Raw genomic sequence first — 22,939 nt, 5'->3', positions numbered from 1 at the left:
ATTCCTTTTCTCTTGCTGCTTTTATTATTCTCTTTGTTTTTAACCTTTGGCATTTTTAACGATGATGTGTCTTGGTGGGGGTCTCTTTGGGTTCATCTTTTTTAGGACTCTTTTTGCTTTCTAGGTTTGTGTGTCTATTTCCTTTGCCAGGTTTGGGAAATTTTTTGTAATTATTTCTTCACATGGATTTTCAATTCCTTGATCTCTCTCTTCTATTTTTGGTATCCTTATGGTGCCAATGTTGGTTAATTTGATGTTGTCCCAGAGGTCCCTTAAACTAGCTTAATTTTTTTTGGATTCTTTTTATTTTTTTATTGTTGTTCTAATTGGGTGTTTTCTGCTACCTTATCTTCTAAATCACTGATTTGATTCTCCATTTCATCTAATATATTGTTAATTCCTCCTAGGGTAGTCTTCATTTTAGTTATTGTATTCTTCATTCTAACTGGTTCTTTTTATGTTTCTATCTCCATTATTATGTTTTCTATCTCTCTATTTAAGTTCTCACTGAGTTAATCTACTCTTCCTCTTGGTTTATTGAATATACTTAAAACAAGTATTTTTAACTCTGCATCTGGTAGATTGCTCATCTCCATTTTATTTATGTCTTTTTCTGGAGCTTTGTTTAGTTCTTTCATTTGGGACATGTTTGTCTTCCCATTTTGCTTGCTTACTTGTGTTTGTTTCTATGTACTAGGTAGGGCTGCTATGTCTCCCAGTCTTAGTAGCCTTATGTAGTGGCCTTATGTAGTAGGTGTGCTCAGTTCCCAGTAGCTCAATTTTCCCAGAGGTGAGTACTCCAGGTATGTCCCTTATATGGTTTGTGTATGTCTTCCGGCTGTAGTTGAGCCTTGATTGCTATTTGCTTGTCAATGAGAGGGATTACTCTCGGGCTGACTGTTAGAACTGGCTGGTGACTTCAGCGGAGGAGTTGTTGTGCAGGAGCTGACCCTACAGAGCAGGACTTTCTTTAGCAGGGCTTTGGTGCCTGTCCTGTCTGTCCTTTGGGTGTGTTATCCTCAGATGTGACTCCAGGTAGTGCTCTGGCTCAGACCAAAGCTAGCCACTGGCCGTACAGGCCAGGGTTTCCTGGGAGAGGTCCTGCTATAGGCCAAGCTCAGCTGCAGCCTGTGCCTTACCCAGGAATGAGCCACCAAGAAATCCCCAGATGGCTGCCACCCACACTGAGCTTAGAAGTGCCTCAAGAAGCCAAGCTGAAAACTGATGCTGGCAGTCACTAGTGTGGGGTTTGGGGCTCCTCAGAAAAAGGTGTAGAACATTCAGAGGCCAGATGCTGCTTGTTTGGAGTTTGTAAATCTTAGAAATTTTAGGAAAGTCCACAGCATGAGCCAAGACAGGCTGTTTGTACAGAAAATTCACTGGAATCGACTTGGGTGTGTCCACACATTGAGAAGGGCAAGGTCTCAGGGAATTTCACCTGTGGGGCAAACCATGTTAGCCAAGTTGATGGAGACTCAGATACTCAGAGACTCAAGTGGGGCAAACCATGTTAGCCAAGTTGATGGAGACTCAGATACGGTGGTTGCCTGGGTCTGCAAGCTGGGCAGGGAGATTCAACAGTGAACAATGCCTTTCTCCAGCACTTCTGTCTGGGATAAAGCTCCCCCTCCAGCCCTTGCACTGAAGCCGGATAACTGAGTTCCTCATATGTACCTGGCACCTTTCATGCTGCTACCCCAGTGCTGGACCTCAGAGAGAGTAAATCTATCACTGAGTAAGTTCATGCACGAGACTTTTAAGAGGAAAGTCTGCAACTCCCTCAGCCCTCTGTCTCATTCGGCCCCAGTCTCCACTGTTTTTCACAACCCGAAGTTGTGGGGACTTCTCTTCCTGGCACTGGAATTCCTAGCACTGGAGCCCCGTGTGAGGCCGGCACCCCTCAGTCTTCCGGGGTTACCTCTACAGCCAAGATATTTCTCCAGATTCTCAACTGCCACATGCTGGGGTGGGACCAGCCTGTTTTGAACCTCTACCCCTCCTATCAGTCTCGAATTGGCCTCTTTTGTGTGTCCCCAGTTGTAGGATTTCTATTCACCTATACTTCAGGCTATTCCCAATTATGGCTGATTTATAGTTTAGTTTTAATTTTGTGGTGATTGTGAGAAGACGTAAACACAGTATTTACATATTTTACCATCTTGACTGGAAGCCTCAAAAATATTTCTTTCCTCTAGAGAAAACTGTACAGTTCAACAGCTCCACTTTAACAACTATAAAGTAATCTGTTTATTTATGTATTTATGTTTATTTATTCAAGTAATAGATAAATAAGTACTTTAAGGTAAAGTACATTTGATATTTACTATATATCTTTTATTTACATTATTGTTAAATATGTAGCTTTAAAGAGACAAATAAACATTAATTTGTTCATTAATCATTCATTTATTTATTTAACAGTTCATTTACCAAGACCTACTATATACTATACTAGGCACCAAGAATTCAAAACTGAACAAGTCATGGTTTAGATTCAGAATTCACAAAGAGCAGAAGAAGTAAATATATATACACATATACATATATATATGTTAAGTAATAAAAATATATAAAGGGATACTTAATTATTATGATAGAATTTCAGAGAAAGTTGGGAGTATGGCAGGATTTGGGGAAATTAATAGGAGTTTCACAGAAGAAGAAGGTAAAAAGAGAATTTTTGGCAGATAAAGCAGTTTATTAAAGGAAACTATGACTTTCCTGTAGAGTACTGTAAATACTTGAGTGTTTTTGAAATGTACATTTCAAAAGGGAAGTGATGAAATATTAGGCTAGAAAGATAAGGAACAAATTTTTGAGAGTCTGTCTTATTACAAGATAGGGTGGACTTCAGTAGGCAATAAGGTTCTGAATATTGGAATGAGATCTGCATATCCCTGATATACTTGAGTGCTGTATAAGTGAACTTAAGGATCATAGTCAAGGTCCGTCTATTAAAACAGGACAGTTGAAAAAATGCTTTGGCAGTGGCAACGGGGATGAATACAGAGAATTTAGCATGTATCTACAAGATATAATTGGAAAGATTTAATTCAAATTGGATGATGGGAATAAAAGAGTTGTTGAAGATGACTCACAGGATTTTGTCTTATATCTGTTCTCTACTAACTGAAGTAGAAAAACGCAATAGAAAAATATAATTGTGGTGGTAGGAAGCAGGGGTGAGAGATGGTGTGCGGAAGTGACTGGTAAAGTTTTTACCTTGTTGAGTTAAAGGGATGGGTGTCTAGAAAGCAATTGGATCTTTAAATCTGACAGTCAGGCATAGGCATTCAGATAGGTAATAGAAAAGCTCAACACAGGCAGAACTGATAATAGTGCATATTATTTATACAGTATTTAGTTATGGCTCTATCTCAGTGACCAAATCTGAAATAGTACAGGCAAAGACAGAAGACAATCCTTTCCAATTCCACAAATTAACTATGTCTTTGGGAATCACCTCTATTTATTAAGTTGTATTGATCATACCTCCTTTTAAAAAATAAGTCTGTAAATATTTAATCACTGAAAATGAGGCTATTGCTAATGTACTTACTATTTCTTATAACTTTTTATTTTGAAAAAAATTAGGCTTTCTTAGGAGCTTCAAAAATACAGAGAATTTTTGTGTACTCTTTATTGCATTTCCCTCAATGATATCATCTTAGAAAACAATAGTAAAATTACCAAAATAAAGAAATTGGTTTTGCTGTAACATTATTACCAAACTATAAACCTTGAAATTTCAGCAGTTTTTGTATTGGTTTGTTGTTTTGTTGTGCATTCCTAAGAAATTTTAACACATGTGTAGATTCAAGTAACTATTACCATGGTTAAGATGCAGATTAGTTTCATCATCTCCCAAATGCTTTCCTATGAATTTAGTCACTCCTCCTCCATTCCATCTCCTAACAAAATCATACAGTAGAGAACCTTTTCAGAAGGACTTTCTTCACACTACCAAACATCTTTGAGATTCATTCAAGTCATTATGGGTATCAGTAGCCAAGCTTTTAAAATTAACAGTTAAACCTATTTGCAAAGCCTCTCTCTGGCCTGCAATTACTCTGAGATTTTGGTCACTCTAGCTGCCATAATTAATAAATGGTAATAGCTCACTTATCTCTCTAAGTTTGAAATATGAGTGTAATATATTCACATACAAAGAATGTAACCATAGGGGTCTCCATATGGAGGAAGCCTTAATTATACAAGTGGAATGCTTCACCTGGAATCCCACAGAAGCCAAAAAAGGGAGTGGGTGGAGCAAATTATCAGAATGTAAATTCTTCTGAGGTAGTGCCAGCTCAGAACCTGAGTTTCCCATGGCTACATGAGGCAAGGAGATATTCTTAGCTAGAGCTTACCGGATGATGAAATTGGAGTTACAGAGACTGGAAAGGAACTGTACACATGTGATAAGGCATCTGTCCATATGGACTAAGATTGGAGCATCTCTGGTGCCTCTGCAGGTCCTGGTCTTTGCTGAGAAACTGGTAAGAGCCAAGTACCTGTGCTTGGACTGCAGCAGAAAATTTCTTTTGCAAGCATAAACAAACACTTGATTCTTGCAACTGTACAGTCAATGCTTTGGCATCTACTAGAAGTTCTAGGCAAGATTTCTGACTGCAAAGACATGTGGCTCTGGCTCTCAGGATAAATGCAGGAGACTAGGCTTCCACAGAGAGACAGACTGCATGTTTCATTTTCAGGGCTACCTACAAAGTTCAATGACAGGATGTCTGCATTTCCATTTTGCTACATTTTAAAACTCTTAAAGCCAAGACTTGAATCCTTCTTATTTGGATTAGTCATCCAAAATATTGTATTGATCCATATTCTTTACAAAACAATCAAAATCATAGTGAACAGGTAGAAGCTTACAAAGTATGCCAAACTGTTGGTGAAGAGTATTATAAATGGTGGTTCCTGAAGTAAACAAGTGGAGGTGAGGCTATATAGGAACTGTAATAACCCCTTTTTTCTCATTTTACTCCCAAGTATTGGGCTCCACAAGTGAAGGATGACATTAAGACTAGAAAAACTGCCTGATGGAGAATGCTAAACATCTACAACTTTATAATCTGCGGAGTGAAGGATACAACCAATCTTTGCACTCAACTGCCTCCAGGGATGAAAAATTTACCTCAAAATTTATATTGCTAGCTTTTCACAGGAGGTAACAAAGTAATTATTATTACTTATCACCATTGCATACTTACTGTCAACAGAGTGTCAAGGCTATAGTAGAACTCAATAGATATGAGTTAAATAACATGAAGGCTTCTTGATTCCTAACACAAGGTCAGGGGGCCCTGTAGGAATGTGTTTCAGCTTCAGAACAGTATTGCATTCAATTGTAATGGCCTCCTTATCCATCTATTTAACTAGACTGAAAGTAACTTGAAAGTAACTTTAAAGCAAGAACTATGCTGTGTTCACTAATATATCCCACGTGTCACCCAGTGACTGGCACATGACAGGCAGTTCATTAATATTTGTTGAATTGATTAATGCATTAAGAAAGAGTGCGTGCTTTATCCACTAAGTCATGCTCTTCAGATTCCTTCCTGTATCTGACACTCTTTAAAAATCTCATTAATTTAATATATTTATTTGTTAATGTATACTTAGTTTTATTCCCTCAGTTCTACTATTTACAAACTTTGTGATCCTTGGCAAGAGATTAATGACTCCTAGCCTCATTTTGCTCATTTTGATGGGCTGACAATTTTTGTTCTGCTAACAAAATTTGGAGAGAGAACAAATTAGATAATGAAATTGAAAAGCATATGTGTGTGCGTGTGTGTGTTTTGAGCTGTATATGATGACTTTATTTATATTTCATTTTAAGCAACTCATTTGTACTTTATTTTTCTGCTATTGATCCAAATGGTGTTTGGTTAGGATTAAAATACTATTTTTTCAACCATTTCCTAGAGCCCCTAACAATAATTAGATCACACTATGGCTCATAAACTGAAGATATACAAAAATCGATCTTCAAAAACATTTAAATTCTTACAATTATTCAAAGTTCTTGACTTCATCTGATATATCAGGTCCTGGAATATAAGAATAGGTCAACTTTTTAATTTAGGAAGGAGGTAGTTGGTTCTCTCACAGAACTTATTTACTTTTCAGGAGCTGATCTCACAGTTTCAGTATTTGTAGTCTTTCAGCATATTTGACAAAAATATAAAAAATGAAACAATTGGAATCTACTAAATATAACTAAGTTGCAAAATAATTACATGAGTAATGGGAGATAAAGATATGAATATTTGTCCATGAGGATGTACTAAGCACTTAGCCATCTATAGTGACAAAAAATAGGCAAAGAGACAAAAGCATAACAACTGAGAACACTTAAATATCAAGGTCCAATACAGGGCCATTCATGTGCTGTCCAGAGAAGCGATATCAATTCTATGAGAATTCATCAGAAAAATGTTTATTTTCCAGATTTTCTGCAATCTGGTAATATAATTTCACAGTGAAGAAAATTAGTTTGAAATTAGTTTGGGATCAGGTTGACTGTGAGTCTGAGCAGTCTAGACTCCATGCTATGTGCCATGTAGAGTCACTGAAGATATTAGTTTGTGGAAGAACATGATGAAAACAATATTTCACTAAGATTAATCTGTCAGTAAAGTTCTCAGTTAATATAAGCTAGACCCAGTGGATCTGTCACAAGTGATCTATCCATGCCATTAGTATACTACCAAGATCAGATCTTGATATAGATTGAAAGCAATCAAAAGCAGAGATGAATATACAACTTATAAGGAAGCATTTGCTGCTAGATCTGAGAGTGCAGTGGAATGCTTTGAACTTATGAAAAAGTGGGTTATATGCTTTTGTATTTATGATGCTTCAAAGGGTGTTGGAAGCTATTTTTTTTTAAGTATATATTTGTATGTGCTTCTATCAAAAATAAATTTTATATTTTATTTCTATTCTCATGAATTCTTCAAGTCCTTAAATAAATCCTTACTTACATCGATGTCTCAAGCGTGTAGGCAGAAATCATTTGACACTCTTTAAGGCTGCGCGAATGCTGCCTATGAAAAAATTAGGTTCACACTTTGAGTTCAGACACTAACCTGTGCTTAAACTTAGCCATCTATAGTGATTAAACGTCATTTATTCCATCTGAATACCTATTTCAAAACTAACCATATAGAAGTAATGCCATAATTTAACAGGACTGTTAGAAAAACCTATCAGATTCAGATCATACTTTTGTAGAATATCATTTTTGTATATTTCACTTTTTGTAGAATCTTTTTATTTTATAGCACCTCATAATAAAGTAAGAGTTGATAAATGGTGATATAAAAAAAGAAGAGTATTGCTTTTGTTCGTGAAGTTGTTACAAATGCAAACATATATTACAATCTGTCTTGAGACTCTTATTCCTAATAAAGCATATAAAATTTAGTTATCTATAGTATAATATACATACTACCAGTGAACATAGACATGTTCATTTAGAAAGGTAATAGTTCTCTTGTAATGACTGATAGGGAAAACATATATCTCTTTTGCCTTTGAATGTCCGGACTACAACTGCATTTAACATATTTCCCATTTAGGAAAAAAAGTGCAGCTCGCTGCTGGCGTTAATTTAATTTTACATAAACACGCAAATCTGACTGGTTTTTAATGTGAAAATAAAATATAAAAATTTTTCTTGGAGCTATTTCTAAACAGAACTTGTCTCTAATCCTAATGTGACATAAATGTATACATAAATAGGACTCATCAAATCAATCTTCAGCTAACAACCGTTCAAGAACGATGTTAACGTAATACATAGGAATGCTATGTTTTACAGAATTTGACATTTTCAATGATCAAGAATTACTATATTTCATAAATGGAAATATCACGACTAAAAACAGAAAGCTATAAATGCTATCAATATACTAGAGAGATGTGAAAATAATAATAAAAGCGAGATGTTTCGTGGCAGACTTTGGGAGTAAGGTTAGTACTGCAATCCGTGAATTACGTCAGGATAAATCCTTCACCTACAAGCACCGCCGGTGAGTATTATCAGGGCAAACAGGAAATGGGTTAAAACAACATGACCATTCAGGATTACAAAATAATTATTCTTTCTGATGGTTTTAACATAGAAAAAATAGCAGTAGAAGTTATTTTCAAACTTGGGGTATGGATATTAGATTAATTCTAATAGTATCAATGACAGACACTAACAGGCTAGTGGTATAATGAAGAAATGTAAAAGTATTTCAGCAGATATCAGCAAAGATATAAGAAATTTTAGTTAAAGGCAAACTATTGAAACCAGAGATTCCTAAGTGTGAGAAATTATAAGGCAATACAAGCTCACCTTGCATTTTAATGAGGTTTATATTACATAAGCTTATATGTGGTATTGCAATTTATAGGGTACTTACTTGGTATAGCACTAGAGGCCCCATATCCTGGCAAAACTCTCATTTCTTAGTATGTGTTCTTAAATGACACAAACATGAGTCTATTTCCTCCTCCACTTCTTCCTTCATTTTCCTCCCCTTGTGGAATTCACCTGCACATGAGCACCATCATGATAATTATTGATATCTCTGACTTAAAATGTTATTGATGGTTAAAAGCTTTCCAAGTAACAGATACAAGAAGCATTTTTTTTTCACATAGTCTTTCACATACATAGCATTTCCCAAGAATCATGGGCCTCATGTTGATATAAAAATTCCTTAACACATCTCTAAGCCTTTAAACTAAAATTCGCATCATTATATTGAATCTGATACTTAACAGCAGATTGTATTAGCCTTGAAAGGTGAGGTGGGGAGGTAATGTTCATTTGCCTAAAATTTATTTTATTTAATGATAGAAACTTTGTTGTAAAATTTCACATTTTAAAATCTGTGTTGTTAGAAGCATCTTCTGATGCACTATAAGCACTAAAATAGATGCAATCTGGTAGGCTGTCAGGAAAGCAACAAACACCAAAAAAAAAAAAAAAAATGCTGTGTCAGGAGCACAGCTGTTTGTTGAAGGCATTACATTTTTTTTACAGTCTTTCCGATAGGCCAATATGCTTTTATGCATTGATTTATTTTTTAATAATGACAGATTCCACTGGCATGAACATTTTAGTTACTCAGAAATTAGATAAAATCACAATTTAGACCCAGGATAAAAGGTAGAGGGAATTAGCATTTTGCAGCATTAATTAGCTTCCTTGCCCTTGCTTATTTCTGATCAAATGAAGGATGCTCAGTGCAGCAGCGAACAAGGCTATGAGTATCCTTCAACTGTACAATATGACATCGATGTTTCTAATGCAAGTAAATTCAATAGCTTTGCCTTGATTTTAAAAGTATAGTTTTAAAAACAGTGGTTCATTTTAGATCACTAGGGTAAGCAATGAACAAAAGAAGCTATTAGATTTAAAACATAACATTGAAAGGACTCCTGTTGAAAGAATGCCTAAGCTTTGAAAACACTCCTAGAGAATTTACAATTATGAATGCTTTCTCTCTGTTTGGTATTCCAATTCCTTTCCTGGCATTTCACTGTCTTGCATCTTCATTATTATTAAAGGTTGCCAGAAGAAACTGGTAACTTTAGCAGATAGGCATTTCATTTTTAAATAATTGTTTGTATTGTTTTCCAGAGCACACAACTTCAATCTTACTCAAGCATCTCTTCCCTAAACCCATCCTTATCCCCATAGCTACTGCTCTATTCTGTTCAACCTGTGCATTTTCTCCACCATTGTCTCCTGGCACTATGTTTCTCGCTTTCCCTTTCCACATGGCTGCTTGGTTTGCAGAAGATGCCTTCTTACAGATGTGTTCCCTCCCCTGGCAAACAATTACTCCTGTTTCCCCCAGCAGGAGGCCATTAGGACATCATCACGGGTTCTGCTAAGTCATCTCACAATCACAGTTTTGTGCAATCACCTCTCATCTGAGACTCTCTAGGCATATGCCATGCAGGGAAACTAGCAGTCACAAGCAGTAGCAGCTCCAGGCATATTATTTGTTATTTTGGTCTAGAAGTGTAACAGATAATAGCTAATACACTAATGTCTGAGGGTCTCATTGGATGCTTTGACTGGCATCATTTGCAGCAAACTTGCAAAAGACTGAATGGGTTATCATGTGCTAGTTGAGGGGAAAAAAGGCATTTTCACATTTCCATAGCAATTATGCACGATGGTTTAGAAGGGACATGACAATACTGATTTTACAAAGTTATTCTATTTGTGCAGACTTTCACTGTTCTGAGCTTTGAAAGAGTAAATTGCCAGATATTAGTTATTTTTACAGAAAATAAAATGTTATTTCTATTTTTATCTTATGGACCCAGCTTATGTGAATACACAGTGAAAAGCTATCTAATATAGTATTCCTTTAAGTCAATGAAATACACATGCAACTGAAAACTTGTAATTCTTTTTCTTTAGGTTTCTCTGATAGCTCTACCTATTAAATCCTCTTGTATTAAAAGGTAACATTTCGTAGGGATTTTGGTAAGTATAAACTCAATATTTAATACATTATGAAGTAAGTAGATTTTGGCATGATGCCACATTAACACTCACATTATTTTTTATTGATTCTTGAGTCTATTTTACTGGTGCACTGGGGTGCAATGTGTCTTTGTGTAAAATGAAACAATGTGCTAACAAGCTAAGATATCCACAGAGGTCCAGAAGGCAAATGAGAAAGGAGACACCATTCTCCTCATTTGAAATTTCAACAGTTTATTTGTTTCTGTCACTGGTTTGCACAAGTTTCTTAACCTCATGCTCTCAAAGCTCCAAAATAAAATGTCATCAATTTAGGTTTACTGAAGTGAAATCTAGTCAAGATTAGTGTGAATATCTAAATTACAAGATCTTTGGAAGAAATTGTTTTATTTTTGTCCAGGACACATAGGCAATTGAACTAAGCACTGAACACAGCGTCCTAGTCTGGCACAATATAGACACTCAATAAATACTTATTTAATTGAACTGAATTAAATCCAAGAGTTGTATAGAAGCCCTACGTTAATGAGCAGGTGAAAATTGTTTGTAATTGGAAAAACAGTTTTAGCCACAATAACCCAAGGCTCTTCTTAAATTTTAACTAGCTGCTTGCACTTGGAAAAATGCTCCCAAAGTACTTGAATTTAGTGTGTTCCCTTAAATAGCTGGAGAAACATTTTTGTTCACTGTGGCTTGAGTTGTTCATTTGCTCAGTTAAGCTAGTCTTCCTTACCTTACTTTTTCCTTCTACTGGGATGAAAAAAGGGGAAACCATAGACCTAATTTTTCTTTCCCCCAGGATTTTTGCAAATTCTAAATTAGGCTAAAAGAATTTGGACTATCTATTTTCTATTTTATTCCCATCCTTTGTTGCCTCTACTTGAAAGATTTATAGAAATAAAGAAAAACAGAGTTCCAGTTGAATTAGCCAAATGGTATCAGTGATATAAAATTGAGGGAGATCTAGTCCTATCTTGTTGTATTTCATTTCAACTGTCAAATAATCTAACTTCCAAATCCAGTGTCTTTGAAAGACAAACGAGAGAGAGAGAGAGAGAGAGAGAGAGAAAGAGAGAGAGAGAGAGAGAGAGAGAATGCACATTGTTTTGTTCAAGTACCTAGAGAGAATAAAGTCTGAAAACTCGCTTTACACATGCGTGTAAATTCTGACCTGTTCCTTATGTCTCAAATAATTTATTGTAAATTATTCAGTGTAATAAATATTTGTTGAGGTCCTATCATGTTCCAGACATTCTTTTAGCTGCTATAGATGGATACAAAATGGAGAAAGTTAGGGTATCTGATTTCATGGGGCCCCAAAATAAAGAAAGAGATGACATAATTATAGCACACAAATAACTACATAAAATAAAGCATTCTGCAAATTATTGTACAGGAGTTAAAAGACAGATGGACCTGAATTTGGTCCCAGTATAAAATCTATATGACCCCGATCATGCCACTTAACTCCTCAGACCGCAATTTTCATATCTGAAGTCCACTGAAGAGTAATGACCTTCGAATCAGCAGATTTACCTAGATGATACAGGTAAAGACATTTATGTCTGAGGTTGCATGCTGAGTTGTCATCATTAATCCCTAGCATATTGTTGACCTATATTACCAACCTGGGTGGTACACTGAAAGCAAAGGGAAGACAGTGTCAGTAGAGAGAACTAGTAGAATTTAAGAGAAAGCCAAGTCAAGCCGAACTCCCTACTGCACAGTACAAGTCAAGGGGAAAGTTTGTTCTCAATCTGAGTAACACATTAGTGGTCCAAAGAGATTCACATCAGAGAAAGTGGAAAGGGAGTATGGGTTGGGAAGAATAAAGAAGAGATAATGGGGTATTACAAATGTTGAATCAGAGAAAGATAGAGGAAATTAGAATGCCTTTTAGACCTGTCCCCCCTGGAAACTGGGAGCTGGTAAGGTGTGGGGAAACACATTTATTCATCCTGGACTCAGCTTTGGTCAGCAGTATTTGAATTTGAGATGCTACAGGCAAAGGAAAGGAAAATTAGTCATCTCCATAGCAGCTGTCTGGAATTGTGTTTGAATGCAAATGTGAAATCTCCATCCACTACTAGGCTTTGATTTAGAAGAAGTACAGTGTAGCCTACAGTTTGAGAGTGTAGTATATACTACGCAGTTGGTATAGGACCAGTGATAAAGAGAAAGCAGAGCATCTGATTAAAAACTCATGGGAAAAGCAAATATTCGAGTTTGGGAGATAATTTTAAAAAGACAAACAGAGGGAATAATGCTAAGAACATTAACTATTAGGCTGAGGAGTGATGTTTAATTAAAAGTAAAAGGGAAGTTCTTGGATATTACAGAGAGGCATAGAAAATTAATCAGAGCCCTGCTTTTTAGAAATGGATCAGAAGAAAGAAAAAATGAAAAATTAGAGGTGGAGCAATCAGTTAGAAGGCTTAAATATGAAGTGCTGCTCTAAGTAATGAAAAGACAGACATATGGAGGTTCAACAAATAGGAGTGTATAGTTAGTTACTGACCTTCTAATCTTGAAAAGTTATATAATATTTCTGTGCTTCATTTATGTTCCTCTATAAAATTGGTATATTAATAATACATATACAACAGGATTGTTGAAAGGATTAAGTAGGCAAATACATGTAAAATGCTTTGAAAAGTATCTGATATAAAGTAAGTACCACATACCTCAGAGATATTTGGGGGACTTTGGGCTTCTCTCTTGAGAAATTGGTGGAAGTGATGATGCCATATTCTGAGAAAAAAAAATATGGGAGAAGAAAATATTTGGGGGTAGAGAAGAGGTTAAGTCAGAAATTAAAGTTGTTCAATTTCCATCCTTAGTCACACGAGGTCTTGTGTTGGTAACCCTGTCCATTATCTAGTCTGTGAGGGAAAGCTTATGGCAAAGAGCCAGACAGAATAAAATAGAACCATCCTAGGGTGTGGTGGTAGGGTTAGACTTGGAAGTGGGAAGGGTCACTTCACTTTCACAAAGAATGTAGTTATAGAGATTTTCTAAGGCTAAGAACTGGGAAATTGAAGGAATTACTTTGAGTGATTTTGGTAATGAGAGAAGTTTAGTTTCTTTAGAAGCATGAAGGATCTGGGACAGTGGCTGGCAACCTGAAGAGGATGAGACAATTGGAAATAATAGCTATAGGGATTGAAATCATCACTTAGGGGCAAATAAAATAAATGCAAAGTCAGTGACTTGTGGAATATTACCACAAAATGTCTTTTCAGACTTCATTTTCAATATGAGTGCTAAGTTCTAAAATTTAGATATTTTATGTCAACCATGAAACCCTAAGCTTTTTCCAGGTGAATGTTAGCCCTGCCACTTAGCCAAATATTGAAAAATAATCTGAGGGTTGTTGAAAGGTATGTGATGTGCCTCAGGGGAACTAAAAGATACACACATGTGTGTCTCTGTGCATGTGTGTGTGTGTGTGTATTTTGTGTTGTGTTGGAGGTAGTGGTATGATGGTATAAAGTAACATTATTCTTAGAGTTTAATTAACTTTGAGTTATTTCAAGTTTTACTGGGTAAGGTCTAGAAATTTCTTTAAAATTATGCTAAATAAATTATCAAACAAGTCATAAATTAATTAATTGACTTTTACAAATTATAAATAAATTAATTGACTTTTACAGTAATCTATTGACCTTGAAGAACCTAGTCTCTTCCAGAACTATCTTTTTCTTATAATATAGGAAAAAGAACAAAGAAGAGTGAGACATTCTGGCTTTCCCTCTGTATATTGATGAAGGCTCAAAAAGGAAATGTGGGATCAATTCCATGTCATTGTGGTTATCAGCACATGGAATAACCGGATTTTAGTCTGACTCATATTCCAGTATGACTTTTAGTATGTTGCAGAGTTTTGAGGGGCTTCCATCTACTCTACATGCATAATTGCTCAGCAACTGGTGGGGTTGTTTAGTTCAATATGAGCAGTCTTAAGGCAAAGAGGCCTCCCACAGGCATCAGATTATTTTCTCAATTTCAGCCAATTTCAGTGATGTCAGGAGTGGTCCTGGACTTATGACTGGCACTGTGCTCGGAAGTCTGCCTGATCTACCAGTAGATCCCTCAGTGGATTTTTGAATGGTTTATTTTAAGAAGTTGATTTTAGGGAGTTCACCTGAGTTTTCATTTGAACATTAAATTAAATTCATGGAAGTCGATACTGTCCTATGAGAAGGTGGAGTGCTAGCTAGTTTTAAAAATACTCCAATAAACTCATCCTATTGAAAGGGAAAGCAAAGTTTATTAGAAGTTACTTTGGCTTAAAATTCTGTAATACAATCCCTCTTTTAGCACTACTACATGGATACTAATGGTTAGGTGTGTAAAAACTCAGTGGTATAATAGCACTGACCCACTGGAATAATAATAATAATCATTTATTGAGTACTACCTATGTGCCTGATTATCTTCTAAACTTCACAGAAATCCTGAATTTTAGATAGAATTATTCTCATTTTACAGTTGAGAAAACTGGGTATGTAAAATATAAATTCTCAGTAATCGCATATCTAACAAGTGATAAATTTAACATCTAAATCCATTTCTGTGTCATTTTAATGTATATGTTTTCCTCTTAATAGGAAAAAATGGAAAAAAAATTACATGGATCCAAGTTTTCATACTAAAGCCAATCGATACTTTATGGAAGATTGTTTCTTCCTCTTCATAATGCTTGGTGAGTATAAGACCTCTGGTGGGGAAACCTGAAAATTTTAAAGCTATGGTAACATCAACATACACAAAAGTCTAACCTTTAGTAGATTTCTTTCCAACTATATCATTATGATATTCTTCAGAAATTAGAAGCACAAGAAATTTAGTTGAAAAGAACTTATGTTAGTTTTAGACTAAGGCAAAATATTTTTATGCATTTTATCTACCCACTGCCTTTACTTAAATTCAAGAGTCAGGCTTTCTGCCGTTTTTGAACTCACCACTATGCCTCGCAAGTAAGAGAGTTTTGGGTAAATTTTAAGAACACCGATTCCCTAACTCCATTTCTTCCCATATTCACACTTGTAGACCACTCACTACAGACTTTCACCTGTCCCCGCTGTGGAATCAATCTAATTCTTTGCCAGATGGTATCTGCATGGTTTAGGTTAATTAGATGATTTTATAGCCATTCGTATCTTTTCCTCTGGCTTTCTAGCTGATACCTTGCTGTGGCCATGTACTCGGTTCCAGAAACCAGACAGTGGCCATGATGATTTTGTACATATCCCTTTCTTGTTCTTGACCTGGACTTCACTGCCTTGTTGGTCTTATTTCTCCCTGACCAGGTTTTCAGATATCACAGGTATCTGACATTTGTAATGCTCACATCCTGCCTACCTAGATCTCCATAAATTTTCTACCACACACTCCTCCTGATTACAAACCCTGTCTAAAGACTTACTGTTGGCTCTACTCTGAGAGCATATTCTAATCTGGTGAATTTTTCTTCATCTCTGACTCTTGATCTGAGATAAACTATATGACCTGAACTTTAATTTTGACATGAATTCTAAGTTAAAGATGACCTCTCATTTTAGAGGTTTGTTTATTAGAATATTGAATTATGTCTTTCTTTGGAGAAGTTGAAGGTGGCTAATTGTTCTTAAATTCTTAATAGTCACGTGGTAAAGAAAGATGTGACTACACTCCCATCTACCACTTCGTAAAAAGAGGAAACTAAGAAAGGGACAACCATAGCTATTTCAGATTTCATATACATATATGGTCAATGTAAGAGTCTCCATTAACAGGCTCTTAGAGTACCTCTGTGTGCTTATTATAGGTTAGCCCAATGAGACCATCACATTATGCAAATTAAGAACAGAAGGGAATCCCTCAATATTCAATTCAAAATCCATGAAAAAGCCCTTCAAAAGCCAATGACAAGTATTTCCTCATCATTTTTAAACAATACTCTATTGTGTGGGAGGGTATACAGATCTATTCTTCACTGTTAAGAGATTTGCCAACTTAAAGATTTGGTATTTCATAGGATACACATGACATTCTATCTTTTAGTGTCATGTCAAAAGGCAGAATGAGAATAGCAGAGAATTATTCCCTTTTGAAAACTGGCCATAGAGGAAAGGATTACCTTAATTTCCAGACCAAGACTTTATGCCTGACATCTAATGGTCACGCTAGGAATTGCAGCGCAAGATACCAAGCAATGATTGTTGGTAAAGTACGCAATAAAGATTTGAGGTAGCTAAAGTAAATATGCATTCCCACTGGCTTCCTCTCAGTCCTGAACATATCACATATATTCTTCATTATGCTACATTTGTTATTCTAAATAATCATTAAGTTTTAGAGTTAGAGGGCTCTCACACATTAAATAACTTTAATTATTCTCTAATCAGTATGAGGATATGAAGAAATGCAAAGCTTTAAAATTTTTGACATGTTTTATTGGCCCCACCCCCGGTCCTGCCTGCCCACCCCCCAAAATTTCTGACTTTAATGAATGTTTCATGTAAAACAAATCTATTAAAAAGATGACTCCTTACTTGTTTACTTTGATTATGGTTTATTATTTTTCCTTCTTGAAAAAACGGATACTTTTTTACTAACTTATCTCATAGGTGGATGTATTTAACTGTAAAACAGTGAAAATAATTTTAACGTAACTCATAAGCTTACTTTGAGGATTTAGAATTTAAATTATGTAAATAATTTTGTACAGTGCCTGCAACATAATAAATACTCAAGTGGTATTTGCTGTTAGTATTTTTAATTTTGGGTTTTACGATAATTAGTTTATACAGTTTTTAATCCATGCACATTAGTAACCCTATTACTTGTGAGAAACATTTTTTCTCCAAATATTAAAGTCTACCCATTTAATGAATTTAAATATTATATGTGATTTCAATGATCATAGATATTTAAAGTTGAAGGGATAGCCCCAAACGCTAGTCCAACCCTTTCATTTGCATATAAGGAAACTTGAGATATTATGTAACTTTGCAAAGTTACACAAATAATTAAGGATGAGCCTAGAATCTGGGTTTTCCCATGAAGCTCAATGCACTTATCAACTCTTTCATTTAAATCTTCAAACTAATGCAGACAAATGCATTTTCTATCACATACTGAAATTTAAGATATATGCCTATAGATTTGTATCATACAGGTATAATGAAAAAGTTAGATACATTTCTACACTTTGAAAAAATATTAATAATTTTGAAAGTAATACAAAATCAATTCTTATTCACTGTCAGAGAATTAGTAATAGAGATAAACAAAAAGATTTTTAAAAAAAGCAACCATAACTCATTGCTCATAAATACTTATATACATATGTATTCACTATGTTTTTATTTTTTTCTATTTTGAAATGTTTGTATTGATAAAGGTAATATTTAGAATCAAATATATGCAAATATGGTTGTTGGTACAGCAACAACCTCTCACTTATCTGCTGCAGGTCTAAAAATGACCATCTCATTTCAGTAACAAAGAGAGTGAGTCATACATGAGGCCTCAGATAACAGAACAAAGGACATTTGTGGAAGTTAAAGGGAGTTACAGAGAGTTGCAGGAAGATTTCTCAAATCCACAACTGTTAAGTAGATGCACATATGTTTCAACTAAAAAGTAGGCTTAAACTGTACACACTGTTTTGTAATTTGAGTTGTTTATGTTATGAACATGGTTCCACATTGATATTTATCTATGGTATCATTTTTGTTGGTTGCTTTATTTCTATGATATGCTTACACCAAAATTAGCTTGAGTAATTCCTCTTCGAGATCAAATTAATGATCAACAAGGAAACGTAGGCTATTGGTTAATAGCAGGGGAAAAATGAAAATAAAAGAAAAAAAATCATAGTGCTATTAAAAGCCCTGTTTTCTCCCTCATTCTTTAAATTTGAGTCTTTATGTGCAAGATGATGGTATTAAGTAATTGAAGGCAGGCATACCTAGATGAGGATGTGCTGACCAGGTCCCGATGAGAGAAATGGAGTGTTCACTTGAGGGAATATCAAGTAATAAACTTGGAAACATGAGTTCTATTAATGGCAGAAATTAGAGCACATTACAAAGTCCAAAGACCTGAGGGTGTAATACCAAAGAGAGAGTAAGCCTCCTCCTGCCCTTCTCTCATCCCCAGCTACATGAGACAGGTCCATACATCACTGAGTATGTATGGGCCTGAGTATGTATGGCTCTAAGTTTATATATACATCTATAAATTTAATACTGGATTATAAATATATGTATTTTAAATATGTATACATATCTCTTTACATGATTACTTTCTGAGAACCCAGAAGAGGGCTGACCGGCAGAGGGATGTATTCAGAGGTGTGATGGGGAGGAGCCAAAGCTCACTGAACATGACTTACTCTCAAAGAATGACTGATCCAAAGTCTCATACAGAAAATTCTACATAAATTTGGAACTCTAAGTATAAATAGTCCACTGAATTTTCATTTTATAAGAGAAAAACGAAGAATAATATAATATTATATATGAATATGACATCAGGGCAGAACTATATCCTTTCCTGTCTTTCTCTGAACCTAATTTTTTCATTTCCATCTATCATAACTTCATTGTTGAGCAAAATTACCTGTATGAAGGGATATGGAAGTTTCCCAGCTCATGCTGTTGCTTCCTTTATTGCATGCTTTTCTATAGCTGTGTGACCCTTTTGAATCCAACTTCAAAAATATATATTGTGTATATTTTCCTTATAAAATGTGTTTTTATCACTCAATAGTACATTCCTCACTTTTTCTGCAATACTATTAGCACACTATTGAGAACACTAGGAATGCTCCTTGGACCCTGCTGTGTATATCCACAGGCATTGCCTTTGATCCACATATCTGTCTTGTGTTCAGCCTGTCACAGTACAAGCGAACAGGGGAAACCAAGTGCCAAAGGCCTTTTTTTGGAGACAAGCACATTGTGAATGTCCTGCCAACCATGTCAGCCTTGTGGAATTAGAGCATGGGTGGACTGTCAGGTCTGCACCTAGCATGCTGACAGGTGGAAAGCACTGGAAAAAATTGGTAGTTTGTGTCTTCCAGGAAGCAAGAGCATGAAATGCCTTATTCTCCCCCTTTGGAGGAACACTTCCTATTTCTAAAAGACAAAGGTGGAAATAATAATAGTCACAAATAGAAAACTATAGTTTACCCACCTCTGATATTTTTCTATGTGCTTCAAATTCAAATTTGTTTTCTTCGATCTAAGAATGCAATTCCATAGCCACTTCATAGAAAAAATACAATAAAATCACAGGTAAAGATTAGCTGTACTGGCTAATAAATGATGTTTACTTAAAAAAAAAACTCTCTTGTCCTCCATTGCTTCCTGAATCAGGTAGAAAAAGGCAGACAGCTCTGCTAGTGCAGCATTATTGAAATAGTATTCACACCCCATTCCAGTAGATGGTTCACACACTTTAATTCCTGTTAAAAAAAGCTTCATTAAATTGAATGATTTATTAGCTTGTGTTAGATGTTGAGAAAACAGTCTGAAAAACCTATATATTCTGTGTAAGACCAAGCCAGCTGTCTCAGAGGAAAGACTTTCGGTCTTGTGTAAATTTTGTAAACTACTGAATTGCTAACAGGCTCTTTGTTGGATGCTCTTACACCCTTTATAGACTCTACATCATTTGAAAAAGGAAAAGCGGTATTCTAAACTAAGAAAAGGCACTGTGTATTTTGTTAAACAAGTCATCATAGTCAACAATGATATTTTTCTTTGATGTCTAACAGATTCGGCTACATTTCTATAACTATAAAGATATTTTGTAACATAGTCCACTTCTAATTTGACTTTTTCTGCCAATTATATTTATCTCCATGCTTCCAAACCATCTACAAATTCACTTCTTTCTGTGATTGCTTTAAATAGCATAACCTTAATTCAGGATTTTTATTCTCCTTGTTTATGGTGATACTAAACTCAAGAAAATTCACCATCAAAATAAATCTCTAAGTAAAAAACCAACTGGTCTACAATTTAAGATTATTTAACTGCTCACTGGCAAACAATTAGGTAGCATAATCGTTTACTGAACCTCAATCTGCATTTTTTTGAAATACTCTTCTAAACTATATGGTGAAGGGAATAGAGAAAAGAGAGAAAAAAAGCACCAGACAACAGCCATTCTGCAACTCTTAAGTTGCATGTCTAAGTTAAAATGTTTTTGGAAACATTGAGAGAAGAATTGTCTAAGATGTTTCATATCTCTGTATAGGCACACACAGCCACATTTGTATGTGCATGCACACACGCATACATAGTTCTTGCAATGAATTCATGAGGGAGTTCCTCTCTAATTTAAGCCCAAGCTTGCAAAAAGTTGTTTTTTCTTTTCCCTGACACTATTACATCAAAATAGTATCCAGGCATTAGACAGTATTTATTAGCTTGTAAGGCCAGAGATAATGATCCCATTCAATCAGAGCACATGAATAATTCAAGAGTCCCAACTTCACGTAATGTCGGGCTCCACTTTTAAAACCAGTAAAAGAACCATTTGCATCATTTATTTATTTTTGGTGACAACGGGTAAAAGACAAAAAGGGTTTTGTTGTTGTTGTCGTTGTGTGTGTGCGTGCGTGCGTGTGTGTGTGTGTGTGTTTTCCAAGGAAGAGAGCCTCTTGGCTCTTTCATTTTAAACTTATCAAAGACGATGCCAAAATAACATGTATATGTATGTAAATACGAAAAAGGATACTACAAGAGAGATATAAAACTGACTCTCTGGATTATTCTATATAAATTTGGTGACAGTGTTTTAATTACTGTGAATGGTTTAATATTATTTTACATACTACTGCTAGAAAATAATTGTGGTTACTGCAAGACTGTTGAAGTGATAACTTCAGGAGTCATTTTTTTGCAATGTACAATCTGAAAACTACATTTGAAAGAGGATAGAGTATTTTAAGCACCAAGAGAAGTCGAAATAATTTAATCTTAAATGTTATTTCTCATTTTCTAACATAAACAATGAAAGTCAATGGACGAGGGCACCATTTTCCCTCTAAATCAGCTTGTCTCATATATTTGATATTTACACTGTCCAATATGGAAGCCATTAGCCACATTGAGCACTTGAAATATGGCTAGTGCAATCAAGAAACTGAATTTTAAATCTTATTTACTTTAAATTAATTTAAATATAAATAACCACATTTGGCTAGTGGCTCCCTGTTGAACATCACAGCTCTTAAGTCTTCAAGGAGAATGATTATTGGATCATAAATATCAACAAGTACATACTTATTAAGGTATTTTTATCCTTCCTTTAAATTTACTATTTATATTAAAATTCTCACTTTATTACAGATTATTCAATATTTGTGAATCTATTATGTACTTTTATTTTGCTGATTCATTTGGCAAAATTGGAGTGAAATAGTGTTCCAATTCTACTTTTGGTAAGATGTACTATACTGATGTACGATACAATCATCAGAATAAATCAAGAAGAAGCAATAGACAAATTAAACAAGAGAAAGCTGTTATATACATCTCAATGGCTCAACAATAATCAAAAATTAAAGAAGTACAAATTAGTAGTTGATAGATGGTCACAGGAATGGAGATCAAGGAAAAGGGCCAGCAGTCAGCATTAATGTAATGGCTAGGTATAGAGCCAGAGGAGAGAAAGAGTGATCAGGGGTATCATTTCATAAACTATATTAGTGTCTAACCAATGTACGGTATACTTGAAACTAATAATAAAATAATAAATAAGTGAACACATAAATAAAAATGTATTATCAATTGAAAAGACTTTAAGAAGCAACTTTATTGAGGATATATTTCTTTAAAAAAATTGTCTTCAGTAAGCTAATTAGCTTCTTAAAAAATATAACAAGGCTATATTTTAGGGATCGTAGAGGTGATGATTGACACTTTTATTTATTATACTCTTATAGTGGGTTTTTGCTCTTTCTCATGCAGAATATTCTGAAGAAGAGAAATTGCTAAAGTAAATATTAAAAGATAGGAGTCAGTGAAATCTATTAATATGCATCTCAGGTTTATTTGAAATTTGTAAACAACTACAATGTGCATTGTCTCAATCAGCTGTCCATAGAAGGAAGGTCATTATCAAATCTCCAGATACAGATGCATTTGTTAACTTCCAGATACAGTCCAAGTGCATGCTTGTGCATTCATATTAGCCATTAATTAAGGGCCACTTGGGGGGACTTTAAGCTCTTAAACTGGATTAGTGAAAGTGATCAAAGGACCAACTGAGTTTTGTAAATTGAGTTGTACAAGATAGGGAGTGAACTTTGAAAAGGACTTCCTAAATCAGACATCACTGATTTCTTCATCACAGCCTTAAAATAAGGGCTGTCATTAATTGGATTTGAGAAGAATCATCAAATGAATGTTGACACTC

Source organism: Pteropus medius, unplaced genomic scaffold (assembly GCF_902729225.1).
Source record: "Pteropus medius unplaced genomic scaffold, Ma_sr-lr_union100, whole genome shotgun sequence".
Classification (NCBI taxonomy): Eukaryota; Metazoa; Chordata; class Mammalia; order Chiroptera; family Pteropodidae; genus Pteropus; species Pteropus medius.
The sequence above is the reverse complement of the archived record's forward strand: the minus strand, read 5'-3'. Positions refer to the sequence as shown.